The 9,199-nt window shown below is 47.2% G+C and overlaps 1 protein-coding gene and 1 long non-coding RNA gene across 2 annotated transcripts in view; one reads left to right on the top strand and one right to left on the bottom strand.

The window, feature by feature from the left end:
* Positions 1 to 1,384: 1,384 nt before the first annotated feature.
* On the bottom strand, positions 1,385 to 3,745 carry LOC139701824 (uncharacterized). The gene is made up of 3 exons (XR_011704423.1): positions 3,596 to 3,745; positions 3,370 to 3,510; positions 1,385 to 1,794 (listed from the first exon to the last, which is right to left on the bottom strand). It is a non-coding gene; the product is annotated as an uncharacterized lncRNA (long non-coding RNA).
* Positions 3,665 to 9,199, top strand: part of Rpl31 (ribosomal protein L31) — a 306,946-nt gene continuing 301,411 nt past the window's right edge. Inside the window, exon 1 of the mRNA XM_071601835.1 lies at positions 3,665 to 3,669. The gene's annotated coding sequence lies outside the window, so the exon portion shown is untranslated. The remainder of the gene's footprint in view (positions 3,670 to 9,199) is intronic.

The raw sequence follows: 9,199 nt of genomic DNA, 5'->3' as shown, positions 1-9,199 counted from the left end.
CACACACTATGGTTGAATGTGGCTCACCCCCTCCGACACTCATGGAGTTTGATCTCCACTGTGAGGTATCAAGAAGGCAGAAGCTTAATCTGACTCGAGTGTGGAGAGCTGGTACCTTTGGAGATGATCAGGGTTAGATAAGGTCATCAGGGTGGTGCCTCATGATTGAATCCTGGGGGCTTTATAAAAATAGAGAGAGATCCAGGTGTGGTGGCACATGCCTACAATCCCAGATATCCAGGGACTTGAGATGGCAGCATCGTGAGTTCCAGGCCAGCCTGGGCAACATAGCAAAACCCCATTCAAAAAAAAAAAAAAAAAAAAAAAGGAAACACACACACACATACCCACACACACACACGTGCGTGGACCCTGTTTCTAGCCATGTGATCCTTTGCATCCCCTTGGAATTCTCCGAACGAGAAGCCATCATCAGATACTGCTTCTTGCCCTTAGACCAGACCTATGAGCCAAATGAACCTCTTTTCTTTGCAACTTACCCAGCCTGTGGCATTGTGTTATAAGCAACAAGGGAACTAATTGAGAGAGAGAGACAAGGAGAGAGAGAATGAGTCTGCTGCACACTGGGCGACAGCAATGACAAAACAGAAGCCCCGCCCTGCGAGTTGCTCTGCTAGAGCCCTGGCAGTGCATGGGGCCGAGAGTGAGGGCGAAGGGCCACTCAGAGACACTGGGGCTTGTTCTGAGGAAGACAGGGAGCTCTGGAGGGTTTTGTGCAGGGCAGGACATGATTGTTTTCAGTTTTTAAAAGCTCTGGAAAGAATTGCTTCTGCGGGTGGTTTGAAGGAGGCAGAGGATTTTAATCGGCCATGGCAGTAGTTCGGGTGTGGGGATGGGGTTGAAAAGCATGCTGGGGGCCCAGGGTGCTGAGAAACTGACAGACTCTGCGTGAACTGGGTAGAACCCCCAGGAGTTGTGGAAAGAAAAGTCAGGGACCAAAGTGGACCCCAGTGTTTGGCTACTAAATCATGATGTGTTAACTGAGGTGGAGAGACTAGGACAACTTCAGGTTTGGCAGGGACGACGTCAAGGGTCCTCCTCTGGACCCGTCTGCATGCCTCTCAGGTCCAGGCTGGGTGTCAGGTGGGGGCTGGTGGTCCAACCTCAGGATGCTCTGGAAACCCAGAGCAGACAGAGCTTCAGAGACAGAGAGGGGTCTGCTCCTGGGAACGAGCTGTTGATGTAGGGACCCAGAGACAGACCCAAGCGCAGACACGGGTGCCCTGGAAGGATACAGATGACAGGGCTGAGGATCAGAATGACTGGGAGAGCGCCTAGCTGGTGAGGCAGCTGAGCACTGGTGCCATTAATAAGGAAGGACACGTTACAGGGGCGACACCTCAGGGAAGAGGCCCCTCCCTGCTGGGCCAGATCCCCTGCCTCCCATCTCCCTGCCCCCCCCCAGAGGGCTTCTCCTCTATCAGCAGGTGCCCGCCTCCCCCCGACCCGGGGCCTCCGTGTTCCAGCCTGTTCTGCACAGCCCTGGTCAGGCCCTGTGGTGCCCTACTGCCCTGTCCTTCCTTCAAAGCCATTAACCCAGCAGGAGAGAAAGCCTTTCAACACTCGCTGTGGCTCTCCGTCAAGGTACGGATCATCTACGACGCCGAGACTGTGCACGGACTGCCATGTTGGTTTGGTTTTGTGGGTGACGGCTCTTTCATCCATGAGGATGTTTTTCCTGGGCCATTTTCAGACTCTTTGTTTTGTGCAAATGATCCAAGACGTTCTGGAAATTTCTTTCTGAGTGATCCATTCAATCCAGATATTCCAACCCTCAGAAGGCAAAACAAATACAGAGTACGTGCACACACACACACACACACAGACACACACATACACAGAGACACACACAGACACACACACAGACACACACATAGACACCCAGACACACACAGACACACACACACACAGAGCTTTTCAATCTTATTAAGCTGAAAGTCTCAGGGTAAATGAACAAATTAGTTCAACACAGAGCTAGCCACCTGGGAGGGAAAAATAAAGATGGGCTTGTCACGGCTCTCAGGATGATAACGGTGTGCCTGAGCCCGCCCGATGGCCGTGGGCACCTCAGTGCATTGTATTTCTATCTGCAAGGCCGTTACCCTCACGTTTCCTGTTACAGACTTGAAACATCACAGATCCGTGTGTGTGGGGGCAGCTGCCACTTGCAAGGGTGCTGAGTTACCCCAAGCAGTCCCGAAAAGTAGGTCAGTGGGTCACCGTGCAGACCTCACCAGAGGGGAAGTGTGCCTGACCCCTGGGAGGCCCAGGCTCTTCCAGAGGCCGGGCAGAGCTGGCACCCCGGGGACCCAGAGAGGAAATGCCAGAGTCAGGCCACCTGTCGGCCAGGAGCAGGCGGGGGGTGGGGGGGTGTGCAGGGGAGACCTGGCCAGAAGTTGTGCCACTGTAAATACCTGTGGCCCAGAGTAAGAGAACCATGCTGGGTGGGCCCAGGACAGTGAGGGGCCCAAGCCACAAGAACTTGGAGGTTCACTGAGCCCAACTTCCCGCCCAGGGCAGGGACGCCTTCCCAGAATCCCCTTCAGAAGGCCTGAGTGTCCAGCTCCCCCGAACCCCAGGTGGCCGTGAGCTCAAGATGGTATGTGTTCCATGGCCACTGGTCACGCTGAGCTTCAAGGTGGGGTGGGGCCTGCAGGGTCTGACCCTCCCTGCCGTCGATGGGCTGATCTGCTGGACGGGGCTGTCCCCCTGTGCCTGTGCGTGCTTAGGCAGAGTTCTGGTGATTCTTCCAGGACAAATTGACAAAGAGTGGGCTCTAGGGTGCTTGTGCCTGTCCCTCCGAGGGGGTGGGCTGGTGGGCAGAGGGAGGAGTGGAAGGCAAGGAGGCCCACCTTACCTGTGACCGGCCCAGAGCTCACCTCGACTTATTCCCTCCAGAAGCTACTTTTTAATCACAGTGGAGGCCCTAGACCTGGGGACTTTGGCTAAGGGGGACCAGGAGTCTCCTTTCAAGCCTGGAGAAGGTGCTCCAGGTCTCACTGGGGCACTGGAGAGTACACCAGGTGGTGAGTTAGTGTCTTGGGGTGGGATGAGATCCTGGGTTCTGTTCCTGCATGCTCCTCACTTAGAGAGGAGAGCCCCAGGGTGACAGTGGCCTTGGCTCTGTGCCACAGCCATCTCCGGGAAGCAGAGATGCCTCACTCTGGACGGTTCTGGGCCACCGTGGCGATCCCCCATGCCCTGACCTCCACGTGTCTTTGGCAGACAGCTTGCAGGTTGCCTGGGTGATCACCCCTTTACTTCTGCTCACGTACCCACCTCTGCCCTTTCTAGACTTCAGGTTGCAAAACTTCAGTGGCAATTTCCTCTCGACTGCTGCTGACTTACCTGTATTGTAGCCCCCCGGTCCCTGGGGATGGGCTTTGTGGAGGCCCCAGACTCCCTAATCCACTCCTGACCAGGCTCCCTGTCCAATACATTTGTCAAGAAAGCAATCAAATGGCACTTCCCACTCCAGAATTGCTCTTTCTGAAAAAAAAAAATAGCTCATTGTTACTGTGTTTCCTGAATTCCCTAGGACCGTCCACCGACAGACACTTCTAGAAGTTCTTGCCTGGCATGTTCAGCTACGGTTTCCTCTCTACCCCACAGAGTTCTCCGTGTGAAAACAGCTGAGTGACTGGCAGACACCACAACTGACCCTGTCAGCTTCTGCCAAGTTCCAGGATGGGGGCTGAGGCTGCCAGACACAGAGAGGGTTTGCCTCTGAGAAGCCGCCTGGACCCACAGGACCGACCAGTCTGCGGAAAGCACATGTCGGTGTCATGGCGCCTCACAAAGCTGACTCAAAGCAAGCAGGAAAAAAATGCTTTGAGCTGCAAGATGCAATCTCACGGCTTCCCAGAAACCCCCACCCCCAGGAAATGGGGGAACCTTCCCTGAGATAAGAGGCAGGGACTGAAATCACGCTGTTCTCACGCGAAAGCTGCGGGCATGTGTGTGTTAGGGGGTTGTGATAGCGAGGGATCCTCTCCTTTCCTGGAGGGCCACACTGTCGTGGGGGACCAGGGGAGAGGGGCTCTTCTACAGCTCTGCAGACAGCCCAGCACAGAGAGGAAGGGGAGCTAAACACGGCAGGGGCGGGGGAACGGAGAGAGGCTCCCACGGGCGAGCCTACATCACATCTGTCCTTGGCTGGGAAAGAAGCTGGTCATGGTATAAATAAAACCGTCTCCAGGCCTCAGCAAAAGGCACTGCGAGGACCGCAAGGCATCTGCTCGTGCCCCGTGGCAGCCACCCGGGGAAGCGGGTGGTGGCTCGGCTGTGGTTTGCCCCAGAGGTGCACAGGCTGGAGGCCTGGCCTCCAGGGTGGCAGTGTTGAGCTGGTGGAAACTTGAAGAGGTGCAGCCTGGGGATGGTAATTAGGTCATGAGGACCCCGACCCTGGAAAGGACTGACATGGATCTCACGGAAATGGGTGAATTCTCACAAGAAGACGCGTTCTAGGGAGCCTGGCATTTCCCCTGAATCCCTCTTTGGCATGGGCTGCATCACCCACTTTCATATAAGTGCCCGTCACTGTGCTGCCTTCTCCCATGAGGTCCTCACCAGAGCCAAGCAGATGCCAGTGCCATGCTCTTGAACCTCCAGAACTGTAAACCTCTTTTCGTTGCAAATTACCCGACCTTGGATATTCTGTTATAGCACAGAAAGTGGACTAAGACAGAGGTCTAGACTCACCTCTGGCCTGTTATAGCACCCATCCTGCTGCCCTGCTCTCTGTCTGCAACCAGGGGCCTCCTGGTTTATTTGTCTTTTTTTTTTTTAATCCTACCAGCTCAAATAACAACAGCTGACATTGATGAAGCACTTACTACATGCCAGTTTTGTGCTAAGTAGGTCACATATATGACCTTTTATTCTCCTGTCCAACTCTGAGTGGTTGACAGTATTTTCCTGATTCTAAAGATGGGGAAGTGGCCCAAGATCACCTGATGGCAAGTTCTGAAGCCAGGAATCGCAGACACACTGATGTGGTGAGCGTCTTTCTCAGTAGAACTTCTGCACTTCTTCCTGGATGGGCACTGGCCAGAAGTCACTTCTCCCGAGGTCTACAAAACAGCTCATACCGAAGCCCATCTTCTGCTGTAATGTTGGCACAAAGATCCTCCATATGATGTTGTCATCTGCCTGAAGGCATCTTTATTCATCTTGGTTTCTCTTAGAATCTCCACTTTAGTGTTTTGTATATAGAAAATGATCGTCATGCGTCTCACTGAGTTGAATATGTTCCTTTCTTTTCTACAGATGGGCCCAGGATAGGGGCCTCTGAGATAAAATAACGTCGATCATTTATCAACTTGTAACCACAGTGTGCTTGAAAATCAGCAAAGAGATAAACACAAGAAGGAAGCCTACGCCTCCCTGCAGAAGTGGGATTGCAAACATGAGTCACGTCCAGTGATCTGCAAGTACGCTGGTGAAGTGGCTCTTTGAGGGTTGCCATGAGAACCACCACTTGAGACTCTTGTGGTACCCTAGTAATAACACAGCCATGGTGTTGTGCGTGAGATGCGTATGCGTGTTGAATGCAGAGCACATAGGGACTGCCTATGCCCGAGTCTGCATGTGGAAGACGGTCCTTGGAATAGGTAAACACACTGTCATGGAAATGCTTCCAGGTGTCTCGTGGCAAAGACTCAGTTGATCTTTCACATCGACTTCATCAGGGGATACTGTCCGCTGCAATATGGGATTCCCCAGGTTTCACGGAGAATCTACGATGGGAAGAGCTCGGTGCTGGCACTGTGTGAGAACCCAAAAGTCCAAACAGATATCCTTGATCTTGACCACATGTTAGCTCTGTACACTCTACTGGGTTTCCTCAGTGGTAGCATTTTGCAAAACCATAGTGTAAGATCAGAACCAGGAGAGGGACACTGGCACAACCCACTGATTTACCCAGATTCTCAGTTTTCCTGGCACTTGTGTGTGTGTGTGTGTGTGTGTGCCCAAGTGCGTTAGATCCCGTACCATCTCCTCACTTTAGTGGGTTCACATAGCCACCTCTGTCCAGATCTTGAATCGTTTCAACATCTCTGAGATCCCTCATATTCTCATGCTGCCTTCTTACGAAAACACGCCCCCCCGCCTCCTGCTCTCAGCCTCCACCCCGAACCTCCAGCAGTGAGTGACTAACTTCTACCAATAATTTTCTAATCTCCATTTCTAACATTTTTTTTGTCATTTCAAAAATGTTAAATAAATGAAATCACACAGCATATAACCGTTGTGATTGGCCTTTTCCCCACTCACAATAACTCATGGGGGATTCACCTAAGTTGTGTGCATCAGTGATTCATTCCTTGCTATGAGTAGCAGACAGCTGGTTTCACCAATTACCTATTGAAGAGCATCTGGAAAGATTCCTATTTGGGGCTCTAGCAAATAAACCTGCTATAAACACTCATGCACAGGTTTTTGTGTGAACATGTCTTCATTTCTCTGAGATGGAAGATGAGGGTATAGTTGCAGGGGCAGTGGATATGCTATTTTACATTTCCATCAACAATATATGCATGATCCAGTTTCTCCTAATTCTGGACAGCTTTTCATATTGTTCAACTTTTAAAATTCTAATAGTTGTGATGTGTATGTAGTGATATCTACATGATTTTCATTTGAATTTCTCTAATGGCTGTTGAAGTATCTTTTCCTATGCTTATTAGTTACCTGTACATCCTCCTTTTTTGGGTGAAATATCTATGCATGTCTTTCCCCCATTTTCTAATTGGATTGTTTTTTTTTTTCTCACTGTTGAGTTCTATACATTCTTTATATATTTCAGATACTAGTCCTTTGTTGAATATGTGATTTGCAAATACTTCCCCCCACTCTGTAGCTTATTTTTTTCATCCTCTGAACATGAACTTTCACAGAGCAAAAGTTTTTATTTTTGATGAGGTCTGGTTTGTCAACTTTTCCTTATACAGATGGTACTTTTGATTTAAGTCTAAAAATTTTTGTGAAGTCCCAATTTCTGAAAGTTTCATAGGTTTGCATTTTACCTCTAAGTTCATGATACACTTTGAGTTAAATGTAAAGTTTAGGTTTTTTTTTCTTTTAGCCTGTAGATGTCCAATTGCTCAAGGCAATTCTTCCTCTATTGAATTGCCTTTGTACTTGTCAAAAATCAGCTGGACATATTTGTGTGCATCTATTTCAATGCCCTTGTTGTTCCATGGATCTCTCTTCTATCACTGTCAATACCATGCTGTCTTGATGACTTGATTGTATGTGAGGTGTGTGTGCTGGGTCCTCCCACAGGCTAGGCAGGCACCCCCACTGACCTGTACCCCAAACCCTACATCCTAGGTCCTCCTAGAGGGATTCCTTTCACTTTATTCTTATCAGGGTCATTTTAGCTATCGTAAGGCCTGAGCTTTACCATAGACATTTTTTAATTAGACTACTATGTCTACAGAAAACCTTCCTGGGATTTGGATGGTGATTGTTTTAGATCAATCTAAATTGTTTATATCTTAGAATGTCCACTTTAGTGCTTTGTATATAGAAAATGCTCGTCATGCGTTTCATTGAGTTGGATGCATTTGTTTCTTTTCTATAGATTTAGACACATTTAGTATATTGAATCTTCCAATCAATGACAGATCCCACTTATTTCGGTCTTTTAAAAATGTATTTCATCAATATGTTACAATTTTCAACATAGAGATCCTGAACACGCTTTATTAAGTGCACACCTAAGTATTTAATTGTCCTTGAAGCAACTATAAGTGGCATTGTATTTTTATTTCATTTTCCAAATTTTCAGGGTTAGTGTATAGAAATAGAATCGATTTTTTGTTGGTTTTGAGTCCTGTACATTGTTGAATTCATTTATTAGTTCTAGAAGTTTTTTTTTTTTTCCCATAGATTCTTGAGGCTTTTCTATAAAGACAATCATATCATCTAAAAGTCTAGTTTTATTTCTTCCCAGTATGTATGTCTTTTATTTCTTGTTTTCCTTATTTCAGTAAGTAAAGTTCCTTTACTATGTTGAATCATAGTGGTAAGAACGGACATTACCCTGTTCCAGTCTTTAAAGGGAAAACATTCACTATTTCCCCACTAAGTAGGATATTAGTTGTGGTTTTTCCTTTTGTAGATACTCTTTAGTGGATTGATTCCCCTATATTCTTAGCATGTTGATATTTTTATGATGAATGGGGTTGGATTTTGCCAAAGAGTTTTTGGGGTGCATGGATAGGCTATATATTTCTACTTAGCTGATTGCTATGGCACCTAGCATTGAATGATTTTGAATGTTGGACCAGCCTTGCATATCTAGAAGTCCCACTTGTTTACTGGGGGATTCGTGTTATATATTACAGGGTGAGTTTTGTGACTATCTTGCTGAGAATTTTAAAAATCCAACTTCATAAGAGTTGTTGGTCTTTGATTTTCTTTGTAGTTTCTTTTTCTGTTTTGTTTTGTTTTGTATTAGGATAATATTGGTTTTATGAAATGAATTGGGGGAACATTTCCTTGTATTCTTCTTACTGGAGGAAAGTGTGTAAAATTGTTTTTAATTCTTCTTTAAATGTTTGGTAGACTCCTCTAGTGAATGTGGGCCCAGAGATTTCCTTTTTAGGAGCTTTTCAATTACTAATTCAATTTCCTTAGTGGCTACAGGGTTATTCTGACATCTTGCTCGACTTGGCAGCTTGTGATTTTCAAGGAAATAGTGCAATTCTTCTAATTTGTCAGATAGAAGAGTTTAATGCTATTTGTAACATTCCCTTGTTACTTTTCCAACAATGCAGGACCTGCAGTGATGCACCCCCTTCCATTCCTGACAAGAGTGGATGAAAGGGGGCAGACTTTGGGTCTTCTCTGACTCTGTTCTTGACCCTCTTGATAGAGGCTTATCAATTGTATTGATTGTTTTTTAAGGACCAGCTTTTATTTTCATATCAGTTTTTTCTGTTCTTTCCCTGTTGTGGTTTCATTGATTTCTAGTCTTATGTTCATTAGTTCCTTCCTTTAGCTTGCTTTGCATTTATTTTGCTCCTCTAAAATGTTTCTTGAGGTAGTAACTCAGACTATTGATTTGAGACCTTTCTTTAATCAAATGTAGCATTTTGCATCACGATTTTCCTCACATTACTCCCTTAATTACACAAATTTCAACAGGCTGTATTTTTCTTTCCTCTCG

Source organism: Marmota flaviventris, chromosome 14 (assembly GCF_047511675.1).
Source record: "Marmota flaviventris isolate mMarFla1 chromosome 14, mMarFla1.hap1, whole genome shotgun sequence".
NCBI lineage: Eukaryota > Metazoa > Chordata > Mammalia > Rodentia > Sciuridae > Marmota > Marmota flaviventris.
Note: the sequence above shows the minus strand (reverse complement) of the source record. Positions and strands in the feature narration are given on the sequence as shown.